General features: G+C 43.6%; 1 long non-coding RNA gene across 1 annotated transcript; it reads left to right on the forward strand.

The window, feature by feature from the left end:
- The first annotated feature begins 9,591 nt into the window (after window positions 1-9,591).
- On the forward strand, window positions 9,592-10,912 carry LOC123100266 (uncharacterized). Its single transcript, XR_006448381.1, has 4 exons — window positions 9,592-9,904; window positions 10,093-10,182; window positions 10,320-10,362; window positions 10,511-10,912. It is a non-coding gene; the product is annotated as an uncharacterized lncRNA (long non-coding RNA).
- The last annotated feature ends 255 nt before the right edge of the window (window positions 10,913-11,167 follow it).

An 11,167-nucleotide genomic window follows, 5' to 3' on the forward strand; every position in this document is an offset into this window, starting at 1 on the left:
GAGCACATGCAGACATTATGAACTTTTGGCTAGCTCAATATGATGACTACTTGATAGTTTAGTGCACCATGCTTAATGGCTTAGAATCGGGACTTCAAAGACGTTTTGAATGTCATGGACCATATGAGATGTTCCAGGAGTTGAAGTTAATATTTCAAGAAAATACCCGAGTTGAGAGATATGAAGTCTCCAACAAGTTCTATAGCTAAAAGATGGAGGAGAATCGCTCAACTAGTGAGCATGTGCTCAGATTGTCTGGGTACTACAATCCCTTGAATCAAGTGGGAGTTAATCTTTCAGATAAGATAGTGATTGACAGAGTTCTCTAGTCACCATCACCAAGTTACTAGAACTTCGTGATGAACTATAGTATGCAAGGGATGACGAAAATGATTCCCGAGCTCTTCGTGATGCTGAAATCAACGACGGTAGAAATCAAGAAAGAGCATCAAGTGTTGATGATTGACAAGATCACTAGTTTCAATAAAAAGGCAAAGGGAAAGAAAGGGAACTTCAAATAGAATGGCAAGCAAGTTGTCACTCCCGTGAAGAAGCCCAAAGCTGGACCAAAGCCTGAAACTGAGTGCTTCTACTTCAAAGGAAATGGTCACTGGAAGCGGAAATACCCTGAATATTTGGTGGATAAGTAGGATGGCAAAGTGAACAAGGGTATATTTGATATATAGGTTATTGATGTGTACCTTACTAGTGTATATAGTAGCCCCTGGGTATTTGATACTTGTTCGGTTGCTAAAAATTAGTAACTCGAAATAGGAGTTACAGAATAAACATAGACTAGTTGTGGGTGAAGTGACGATGTGTGTTGGTAGTGGTTCCAAGATTGATATGATCATCATCGCACACTCCATGTACTTTCGGGATTAGTGTTAAAACTAAATAAATGTTATTTGGCGTTTGCGTTCAGCATGAATATGATTTGATCATGTTTATTGTAATATGGTTATTCATTTAAAGTCAGAGAACAATTGTTGTTTTGTTTACATGAATAAAACCTTCAATGGTCATACACCCAATGAAAATAGTTTGTTGGATCTCGATCGTAGTGATACACATATTCATAATATTGATGCCAAAAGATGCAAAGTTGATAATGATATTGCAACTTATTTGTGGCACTGCCGTTTGGGTCATATCGGTGTAAAGCGCATGAAGAAACTCCATAAAGATGGATTTTTGGAATCACTTGGTTATGAATCATTTGATGCTTGCAAACCGTGCCTTTTGGGCAAGATGACTAAAACTCCGTTTTCCGGAACAATGGAACGAGCTACTGACTTGTTGGAAATAATATATACCGATGTATGCGGTCCAATGAGTGTTGATGCAGCGAGTATCTTTATTTTCTGACCTTCACAGATGATTTGAGCAGATATGAGAATATCTACTTAATGAAACACAAGTCTGAAACATTTGAAAAGTTCAAAGAATTTCAGAGTGAAGTGGAGAATCATCGTAACAAGAAAATAAAGTTTCTACGATCTGATCGTGGAGGAGAATATTTGAGTTACGAGTTTGGCCTTCATATAAAACAATATGGAATAGTTTCATAGCTCACGCCACCTGGAACACCACAGCGTTATGGTGTGTCCGAACGTCGTAACCGCACTTTATTGGATATGGTGCGATCTATGATGTCTCTTATCAGTTTACCACTATCGTTTTGGGGTTATGCATTAGAGACAACTGCATTCACGTTAAATAGGGCACCATCTAAATCCGTTGAGACGACACCGTATGAACTATGGTTTAGCAATAAACCTAAGCTGTCGTTTCTTAAAGTTTGGAGTTGCGATGCTTATGTGAAAAAGTTTCAACCTGATAAGCTCGAACCCAATTCGAAGAAATGCGTCTTCATAGGATACCCAAAAGAGACTATTGGGTACACCTTCTATCACAGATCTGAAGGCAAGACTTTTGTTGCTAAATTCGGATCCTTTCTAGAGAAGGAGTTTCTCTCGAAAGAAGTTAGTGGGAGGAAAGTAGAACTTGATAAGGTAATTGTACCTTCTCCCGAATTGGAAAGTAGTTCATCACAGAAATCAGTTTCAGTGATACCTACTCCAATTAGTGAGGAAATTAATGATGATGATCATGAAACTTCGGATCAAGTTACTACCGAACCTCGTAGGTCTTCCAAAGTACAGTCCGCACCAGAGTGGTACGGTAATTCTGTTATGGAAGTCATGTTACTAGAACATGATGAACCTACGAACTATGAGGAAGCGATGATGAGCCCAGATTCCACGAAATGGCTTGAAGCCATGAAATCTGAGTTGGGATCCATGTATGAGAACAAAGTGTGGACTTTGGTGGAGTTGCTGGATGATCGGCAAGCCATATTGTATAAATGGATCTTCAAGAGGAAGATAGACGCTGATAGTAGTGTTACTATCTACAAAGCTCGACTTGTCGCAAAAGGTTTTCGACAAGTTCAAAGTGTTGAATACGATGAGATTTTCTCACTCGTATCGATGCTTAAGTCTGTCCGAATCATGTTAGCAATTGCCACATTTTATGAAATCTGGCAAATGGATGTCAAAAAATGCATTCCTTAATGGATTTATTAAAGAAGTGTTGTATATGATGCAACCAGAAGGTTTTGTCAATCCTAAAAGGTGCTAACAAAATATGCAAGCTCCAACGATCCATCTATGGACTGGTGCAAGCATCTCGAAGTTGGAATATACGCTTTGATGAGTTGATCAAAGCATATGGTTTTATACAGACTTTTGGAGAAGCCTGTATTTACAAGAAAGTGAGTGGGAGCTCTGTAGCATTTCTAAAACTATATGTAGATGACATATTGTTGATTGGAAATGATATAGAAATTCTGGATAGCATAAAAGGATACTTGAATAAGAGTTTTTTAAAGAAAGACCTCGGTGAAGCTGCTTACACATTGAGCATCAAGATCTATAGAGATAGATCAAGATGCTTGATAAGATTTTTCAATGAGTACATACCTTGATAAGATTTTGAAGTAATTCAAAATGGAACAGTGAAAGAAGGAGTTCTTGCCTGTGTTGCAAAGGTGTGAAGTTGAGTAAGACTCAAATCCCGACCATGGCAGAAAATAGAAAGAGAATGAAAGTCATTCCCTATGCCTCAGTCATAGGTTCTATAAAGTATGCTATGCTATGTACCAGATGTTGGAAATATGCCCTAGAGGCAATAATAAAAGCATTATTATTATATTTCCTTGTTCATGATAATTGTCTTTTATTCATGCTATAATTGTATTATCCGGAAATCGTAATACATGTGTGAATACATAGACTACAATACTTCCCTAGTAAGCCTCTAGTTGACTAGCTCGTTGGTCAACAGATAGTCATGGTTTCCTGACTATGGACATCAGATGTCATTGCCAACGGGATCACGTCATTAGGAGAATGACGTGATGGACAAGACCCAATCTTAAGCATGGCACAAGATCGTGTAGTTCGTTTTGCTAGAGCTTTTCCAATGTCAAGTATCTCTTCCTTAGACCATGAGATCGTGTAACTCCCGGATACCGTAGGAGTGCTTTGGTGTACCAAACGTCACAACGTAATTGGGTGACTATAAAGGTGCACTACAGGTATCTCTGAAAGTGTCTGTTGGGTTGACACGGATCGAGACTGGGATTTGTCACTCCGTGTTACGGAGAGGTATCACTGGGCCCACTCGGTAGTGCATCATCATAATGAGCTCAAAGTGGCCAAGTGTCTGGTCACGGGATCATGCATTACGGTACGAGTAAAGTGACTTGCTGGTAACGAGACTGAACGAGGTATTGGGATACCGACGATCGAGTCTCGGGCGAGTAACATACGTCTGACAAAGGGAATAGTATACGGGGTTGCTTGAATCCTTGACATCGTGGTTCATCCGATGACATCATCGAGGAGCATGTGGGAGCCAACATGGGTATCCAGATCCCGCTGTTGGTTATTGACCTGACACTACTAGGAAAGGGGCTATAGATGGGATTGACACTAATGGACCACAATCTGATGCGCCATTAGAGTTTAAACTACTAATGGCGCACCATGCTACGGGTGCGCCATTAGTATCAATTTTTTTAACTAGTGCGCCTGTCCAAACATACTAATGGCGCATCCGGGCAAAGTGCGCCATTAGTAGTTGTAACTACTAATGGCGCACCAGGCAGCAGGTGCGCCATTAGTATAGAATTTTTTTTTTGAACTAGTGCGCCTATCCAAACATACTAATGGCGCATCCTGCCCAAGTGCGCCATTAGTAGTTGTAACTACTAATGGCGCACCAGGCAGTGGGTGCGCCATTAGTATAGAATTTTTTTTGAACTAGTGCGCCTATCCAAACATACTAATGGCGCATCCTGCTCAAGTGCGCCATTAGTAGTTGTAACTAGTAATGGCGCACCATGCAAGAGGTGCGCCATTAGTAAGTGGGCAGCAACAAGATATTTGGGACAGCCTCTCCTACCCACACACTCACTTTCTCCCCACTTCATTCTCTCCACCTCCTCCTTGTCTCGGGTGCCTCCTCTTTTTCACCTCATTTCCACCATAGATTCATTCAAATTAAGTGGTTAAATTACCTTGTTTTAATAGGTAAGTAAGGGGGGAAGCTATATTTAGGTTGTTCTCCTTACAACAATGTGCACATGCACTTTTTACGGCCTAGCTAGATCTATGTATGTTCGTGGTGTTGCATATGTTTGTGGTGTTGCATATGTGTTTGTGTTTGGAGGTGTACCGGTATTTGATATGCGATAGTTGCCAATTTTTTGCCGGAATGTTGATTCATTTCCGTTTCGGCGAGAATTTTGGCATTAAGCATTCTTTTTGGTCCTATTTTTAGGGAAAGTCATGCCAAATTTTTGTTTGGTTCTAAAATATCGTTTTGCTCTACCCCGCAGGCGACCATGGTCCGCACGATGACCGAAGGCATCGTGAATAGGTTTTTGAGGTGCGCGAAGGCCGAGATGCTTCAAAAGAACGAGACGGAGATAAGATGTCCGTGTCGAAGATGCAAGCTGAAGAGCCTTATTGCGGACCCGGATTCCGGGCAGGTGCGGGACCACCTGCTGTTGCGTGGTTTCATGGATGGCTATCGGTGGCAAGGTGATGAAGATGACTACGAAGTCATCCATGCGGGCCGGGCAAGAAATGAGGAAGGGCAGCAAGACAACCACCGCGGCTCGGGCGGGCGAGAAGACGAAGAATCCCCAGGAGATGATCACGACTGTGATGCTGTACACAGTCATCATGTAGAAGATGCAGGACATGATGATGAGGAAGATGCCGGAGCAGGCGACGGGCATGATCATGAAGATGATGATGCCGACGGAGCAGACGACGCTGGACCATCGATGGGCTGGGTGCAGGACCCTCATATTCAAGAGCTGCTTCTCAAGCAGACGGATAACGCAAGAGCTGCCGCCCGAGAGAAAGCCAAGATGGATCAACTTGAGTTAGACGCGGTTACTCCATTGTATGAAGGATGCAGGCCCGAGGATACCCGCCTGAAAGTAACGCTCATGGCCCTGGAGATGAAGGTAAAACACAAAATGACCGACGCATGCTTCGACGAGAACATGTCATTCTGGCACGAACGTCTTCCCAAGGGGAACAAGTGCCCGACCAGTTTGGAGGAGGCGAAGAAAATCGTGTGTCCTCTGGATTTACCGCACGTGAAATACCATGTGTGCATGAACAATTGCATCATTTGTCGGGACGAGCACACGGAGTCTACAATATGTCCGGTGTGCGGTGTCACTCGATACAAGAAGAGGAAGAAAGCTCCTCGAAAAGTGGTGTGGTACTTTCCGATCACTCCTCGTCTGCAGCGGTATTTCGCGGATCCTAAGGTAGCAAAGCTCCTGCGTTGGCACGCGGATAGGGAGGAGAAGAAGCGAGAAGATGACGCAAATGATCCGGAGATAGATAAAAAAGACAAGATGCTGAGTCACCCTAAGGATGCGAGCCAGTGGCAAGCATTGAACTTCGAATACCCAGAATTTGGGAACGATCCAAGGAACATCGTGCTGGGCGTGAGCACCGATGGAGTCAATCCGTTTGGCAGCCAGAGAAGCACACATAGCACCTGGCCTGTGTTTGTGTGGATGTACAACCTTCCCCCCTGGTTGTGCATGAAGAGGAAGTACATTCACATGAGTATGCTAATTGAAGGGCCGAAACAACCAGGGAACGACATCAATCTGTATCTGGGGCTGCTGAAAGAGGAGCTTGACACGCTGTGGAAAACGCCAGCCAATACGTGGGACGCCGCAGAGAAAGAATATTTCCCTATGAGAGTCGCACTGCTCACGACGGTGCACGACTATCTCGGTTACGGATATCTTGCGGGGCAGGTAGTCCACGGATTTTCTGGATGTGTAAGGTGCATGGATGACACAACGTATCGCCAGCTAGATAGAGATCCCGGGTCTTTGAAAACCGTGTTCATGGGACATCGAAGGTGGCTTCGCGACGATGACCCGTGGAGGAAACGCAAGGATCTGTTCGATGGTGAAACCGAACCCCGAAAACGCCAGTGTACGAGGAGCGGCGAGGAAATAGACAAGCTGTTGAAAAATTGGAAAGACTGCCCACTGCCGGGAAAGAAGCAAAAGGCGCTAGAGCCGGGAAAGAAGCGAAAGGCGCCAGAGCCGCTGCTGAAGGTATGGAAAACGAGGTCTGTTTTCTGGGACTTGCCGTACTGGAAGATCCACCGTGTGCCTCACAGCCTTGATGTCATGCATATCACGAAGAACGTGTGCGAGAGTCTGCTTGGTACCCTGCTCAACATGCCAGAGAGGACCAAAGATGGGCCGAAAGCAAGGGCAGACTTGAAATCAATGGGCATCAGGCAGGAGCTTCACGCTATATATGATGATGATGATGATGATGATGATGATGATGATGATGATGAGGCGAAGCAGGACACAGAAAGTCGTCGCAAAGGCAAAAAGGCCAAGAAGACCGGAAATGACTACCCTCCCGCGTGCTTCACTCTAAGTCAGGAGGAGATCGAGCAGTTTTTCACCTGCCTCCTAGGAGTAAAACTTCCTTACGGTTACGCGGGGAAGATAAGCAGATACCTAGACCCAGCGAAGCAGAAGTTCAGCGGGATGAAGTCTCACGACTGTCACGTGCTGATGACGCAGATACTTCAAGTTGCAATCCGTGGGATCATGGACGCGCACGTCCGTGAAATGCTATTTGGCCTATGCAACTTCTTCGACGTCATCTCTTGGAAGTCGATTGGCGTGAGGCAACTCAGAAGGCTACAGGAAGAGATCGTGGTGATACTATGCGAGCTTGAGATGTACTTCCCGCCCGCATTCTTCGACGTTATGGTGCATCTGCTGGTCCATATAGTGGAGGATATCATCCAACTCGGGCCGACGTTCCTGCACAGCATGATGCCGTTCGAAAGGATGAATGGTGTCATCAAAGGATACGTTCGCAACATGTCACGTCCAGAAGGAAGCATAGCCAGGGGCTTTCTGACCGAAGAGTGCATCTCCTACTGCACGAATTATCTAGGCATCGAGAACCCCGTTGGTCTGCCCGTCAACAGGCACCTCGGTAGGCTCACTGGATGGGGTCACCGTGAGGGTCGCCGCGAAATGCATGTCGACTTCGAGGGTCGACTCGCCGACTTTGAAAGAGCAAACCTAGTCGCGCTACAACACATAGACGTGGTCGATCCTTGGGTGGTAGAGCACAAAACCTTTATTAAAAAGACGTACAATGACCGAGGCCAACAGAGGACGGACGGAGATACACTCAAAGAGCACAACTCATGTTTCACGCGTTGGTTCAAGCATAAGCTTCTATCGTACCCTTTACATGAGGATTCTTCCGCGGAAGAACGACTCATATTCGCCTTGTCACAGGGCGCCGAGCACAACCAGATGACCTATGAGGCGTACGATATCAACGGCTACACATTCTACACCGAGGCCAAGGACATGAAGAGCGATGGTTATCAGAACTCCGGGGTAACGATGGAATCCTACACCGGTAACGACAAGGACAGATACTACGGAAGGATCGAGGAGATCTGGGAGCTGAGCTACGCTGGAGAGAAGGTCCCGATGTTCCGTGTCAGATGGGCCAAGAACGTCATAAAAGAAGACCGGTATTTCACCACCATGGTTATACCCGAAGCCAAATCCAAGACCGCGGGCGCAAACGTCACCGCGAAAAATGAGCCATGGGTACTGGCTTCCCAAGTGGACCAATGCTTCTTCATTACCGACCCGCCAAAGCCCAGTCGTGTTGTCGTGAGGAGAGGCAAAAGGAAGATCATTGGAATGGATGGAGTAGCCAATGAGCAAGACTTCGACAAGTATGGCGACCCGAGGATCGAACATGACGACGATGATGAAGTAGCAGCATACACCACAAGAAGAAGCAGGACCACCCTACCTAAAGGACGTCCGTTCCACAGAAGAACTCCATTTGCGAAAAAGAAGGGCAAGAAGATTGTGAACAGATAGCTAGCTAAGATCGATTGTATTTAAATCGTAGCCTTCATTTCTCGATTGTATTTCATGGGTACTTTTTGAACTATCATGAATATTTTTAAATTTCATGGACACTCGATCTCGATCCCCCTCCATCTCGATCGCTATCCCACCTCGCCAGATCCGGCCCCCCTCGCCTGCTCATATCTAGAGTATGAAGAAAATTGGGTGATTTTGTGCAGTCCTTTAGCTTGCTGTAGACTTGTAGATATGTAGCGAAAGCAAGTAGGGTTTGGTATGTGATTTTTGTAGCTTTTATTATGATACATTCTTTAAACATGTGCTATGGTTTACCTGTTATTAGCATCCGTAGCGGGAATGGTTGCCGATCTCTGTTGGACACACTCGGATGGCAGTTCGGTGTGTGCATCAGATAACTGTATCCATTTTAGTTCTGCTTGCTCTGATTAAAGTGGAAAGTACTGCCGTTATCTTATATGTTGTTCTGTTAGGATTGAATACAACAAGAGACGTGCCCATTTCTGTTATAGTACCCCTGAATAAAATGGTAAATACTGCAGTTATCATATACAATCTCTCAGGAGTGAATACCACAAGAAGCGCATTTTTGTTAATATCCCCTGCTTCCTGATGTATTTGTTTCTTGGTAAAAGTGAACTTCCAATGAATATTTTTGTGCTGGAGCAGGCTGGAGGGGTATTCGGCTGTGCACATTTAATTATAGTATCTGGTGGAGATACCCTGTTCAAGGACAGGGGGGCGGGGGTGTGAACTTTGTGAAATCCTGTCCTATTGATGACTTTGCAAACTTATCAAGAGGTGGTGTTAGGAAATCTAAACAGTTTAAACTATATAGGAAGACATTTATAGGTTAGAAACAATCTGTTCTACTTCTGCAGATTATCTAGATAAGTGATGAAGTTTACTTGGTATAGTATTTTTTTTTCTGTCACTTCTTTATCTACCAAAAGTGTGAACCCATGGTATGAGCCACTAATGCAAGCATCATCATTCTTTTCTGAGTTTGTCTAATTCACATCTAAATGTTTTCTAAGGATGTCACATCTAAGCTCCCACAAATAACACAGCAACAAGGAACAAAAAAAAAGCTGGGGCAAAAAAAAATACACCACAAACATAGTGGACACAAGGTTAGACGTGACATAAATGTGTCCTAGACAGACCCTTCTTTTCTTAGTGAAACATCAACTTTCCAAAGACAATATTCCAAACTGGACAGTTGATACATAGAGCTATTTTACTTTAACATTTAAAGTGTGGCTGCAAATCTGGGATGCAGGAGGTGAAAATTCATTGTCTAATCTGTTTCTCAGTTTCCTCTTTCAGAAACGAGAGATTTTTCAAGACCTTGCTCCACTGCTGTGGCACTCCTTTGGCACTGTTGCTGCACTGCTCCAGGTAGGTTACAGTTATTGCACTGTTCTAAATTCAGTCGCAATGGCAAGAGTACATATGTACTTGTGCAGTTCTTGTTATTTAAGTAAGGGTGGTTGTCCATGTGTATTGATTATTTCAATATGAAATTATTGATGGTTCTGCACATTTTCCTTATTCAGTCTGTCATGCTGTTTTGAAAATTTATGCAGGAGATTGTGTCAATTTACCCTTCACTTTCACCTCCTACTTTGTCGCTAGTTGCATCAAACCGTGTCTGCAATGCACTTGCACTTCTTCAGGTATGCTTTTACATGAGAAAGAAAAGGAAACCCTCACTCCTGGTGGGCCTTGTGGTGGATTGAGAATACTACTGCTTTCATATCATGCTTGCTTGCCATCTGCCCCTCAATTTCATTTTACTTTTTTTTAATTGCAGTGTGTTGCTTCACACCCTGAGACCAGGATCCCGTTCTTGAATGGTACTGAGCGCTGCTGTTTCTATGCCAAGTCTTAAATATTTCCATTGTTTATTGTTAAAAAGCTTTCCTCATTTTGGTGACTTTACAGAATAAGTAAATCTTAACTAGCAGTGGTTAATAATTAAGTCTTCTTCTTTTTCCTTTGCAGCTCACATCCCACTGTACCTGTACCCGTTCCTGAATACTACCAGCAAGACAAGACCTTTTGCGTACTTGAGGCTTACCAGCTTGGGTGTTATTGGTGCTCTTGTGAAGGTAAATTAAAACTAGATACTTATGCAAACTAGGAATGGATGGTCCATATAGATTTTTGCTTTAAATGGTGAGAGGGTTGAACCAGAGGGGAAAACAGTGATGGGGATTGGCTGTATTCTTTCTTTTTTTTGTAGACTATATCTTGTTCTTTTGGTATTCTCATTCCAGTAATCCAGTCATTTTAATCAAATGGACTGGTTGGGATTGGATCCCAGGAATCTCAACAGGAACTGTTATTTTTGAAGCAAACAGGCTAATGATTTGTTAGAAATTATATTGTTTCTTCTTTTGGATATCCGATTCTGATATGTCAGAAACACAACATATCAAAAGTTAGCAATGACCAAACTGGCATGTAACAGAGACACTATAAAAGATAGCCAACATCCAGTTAGGCCAACATAACAGTGAACAAAACTACTGTCAATCAGCTCAGTTCTAGTGCTGTTGGATTTTTCTCGATTGTATTCTTGCAGTTTTGAAAATTCAGTTTATTCGGTTACTGAAAATTCAGTTAATTCAGTTAGGCACACAAATTTCAGAACTTTTG

Source organism: Triticum aestivum, chromosome 1B, assembly GCF_018294505.1.
Source record: "Triticum aestivum cultivar Chinese Spring chromosome 1B, IWGSC CS RefSeq v2.1, whole genome shotgun sequence".
Taxonomy (NCBI): domain Eukaryota; kingdom Viridiplantae; phylum Streptophyta; class Magnoliopsida; order Poales; family Poaceae; genus Triticum; species Triticum aestivum.